Raw genomic sequence first — 1,800 nt, 5'->3', positions numbered from 1 at the left:
GCGGCGAAAAAGTGACACTTGTGATTGTTTGGCAGACGGTGCACTCTTTCTGGGTTAACCAATCTCCAAGTTGCATCTGTAACCTAGACGTAATCTACATAACCGAACTGCTATTTACCTGTGGATTCCTTTTGGATATTTAATTTTGTTAACTTGTTGTTCTGAAGATAACATATTGCAGAGGGCGAACATTCTGCTACTCTGGTGTAGATAAGCTTTGTCGAGATGAGCTTTTTGGTGATAGTCTTTCATGTACTGTAGGCTGGGTTGGATTATATCAATGGATGACATGTTGCCAATTTAGCAATTTCATCAGCTTTCTCATTTAAGGTGGCGATAGTTAGGGTTCATAAGTTGTTCTAGTGCAATGAAAATTTATTGACGTGTTACACGTGAAGAGGGCTGCAAGTGGTCCAAGTTTCAGCATCGCAGCCTAAATAGAGAGGGAGAAAAAAAAAAAAACTTTTTTTAACCATTTTTTTACATGTTTTAAAGTTGATATAACAAATACCAATATCAACTGATATTATTTCTATGATACTCAGCTATCACAATACTATATAATAAAGGTTGTCTAGTGGCATTATTATCCCAAACCTATTTAGTGCAATAATACAAATTTTCAAAGTTCACCCAAAAAATTATGCAACAAAATGATGTTTATAAATATATATAAAATCAATAAATGATCTTAGGGGAAATATATAACTTGAGTTTTTAGAGGCACAGACTCTACATATAATGTGCAAGTTCCATGTAAATTGAATAATAAATAAAAAAGTTATTCAACCATATAGTTGCAAATTAGTTACCTGTAAAAAATGAAGGTCAAAGTTCAGCCACCTTTGGCTGAGGTTGATGAACTACCAATTTCAATCAAAATTACCACCATTGTAGATTGGCATTCCTTCAGTAAGGTGTGTAAGTTCCATGAAGATCGCCTGATAAAAAAAAAAAAAAAATTATTAAAAAAAAAAATAAAAAAAAAAAATAAAAAAAAATAAAAAAAAAGACAGCAGCTTTATATTTACAATTATTTATGATATAGTATCAAGATATAAAACATAATACATACTAACCTAATATAATTGGTCTGAAATATGCAACATCTTGCAACATCAAGAGGGAGAACGTCTTGAGTTGCAGGTCTAAGATCTTGAGTGGCAGGTGCCGCAGGTGGTGTGGCAGGTGCCGCAGGTGGTGTGGCAGGTGCCGCAGGAGGTGTGGCAGGTGCAGCAGGAGGTGTGGCAGGTGCCACAGAGGTGTGGCAGGTGCCACAGGAGGTGTGGGTGCCTGGGTGTGAGGCGAGGTAGTGTGTTGTGGGGGCGGGAGGCTGCCCTCTCTTCACTCAAGGGAACTCTTGTTTTGCCTCAGTGTGGCTTTACGCTCCTTCTTTACTTGGCTAACGCGTAGAGCTCTTGCCTTTAGAGCTTTCTTCTTGTCCGATACTATATCCATTGTGCAGTATATGCAAGAAAATACGATCTGTGCGAGCGCGTCAGGCATGCGACCGCCGGCACAGACACTGAGAGGGTGACTAAGCCAGAGTAATCGGATTATAGCCCCTCCCTCTCACAGAAGACAGTTGCCAGCGAGTGTGTTTATAATTTGTATATGCATAACAAGATATTCTCCACTCTATTGCGAAATACTAGACGCTTACAACGTATGACGCATCACCCTACGGCGCACCCGAGCCGCGAGGACCAGATTTCGGGCAATTGCGGCTGGAAAATTTGCTCTAATTACGTTATTTATTATCATAACATTAAACGGTTTGCACCACGGTGTTGCCAGAAC

At 39.3% G+C, this 1,800-nt stretch overlaps 1 long non-coding RNA gene across 1 annotated transcript; it reads right to left on the bottom strand.

Moving 5' to 3' along the window:
• Nucleotides 1-337: 337 nt before the first annotated feature.
• On the bottom strand, nt 338-1,216 carry LOC138354886 (uncharacterized). Its single transcript, XR_011223700.1, has 3 exons — nt 1,080-1,216; nt 813-941; nt 338-433 (listed from the first exon to the last, which is right to left on the bottom strand). It is a non-coding gene; the product is annotated as an uncharacterized lncRNA (long non-coding RNA).
• Between the last annotated feature and the right edge of the window lie 584 nt (nt 1,217-1,800).

The sequence above is a fragment of the Procambarus clarkii genome, chromosome 65 (genome assembly GCF_040958095.1).
Source record: "Procambarus clarkii isolate CNS0578487 chromosome 65, FALCON_Pclarkii_2.0, whole genome shotgun sequence".
NCBI classification, from domain to species: Eukaryota; Metazoa; Arthropoda; class Malacostraca; order Decapoda; family Cambaridae; genus Procambarus; species Procambarus clarkii.
The sequence above is the reverse complement of the archived record's forward strand: the minus strand, read 5'-3'. Positions and strand labels throughout refer to the sequence as shown.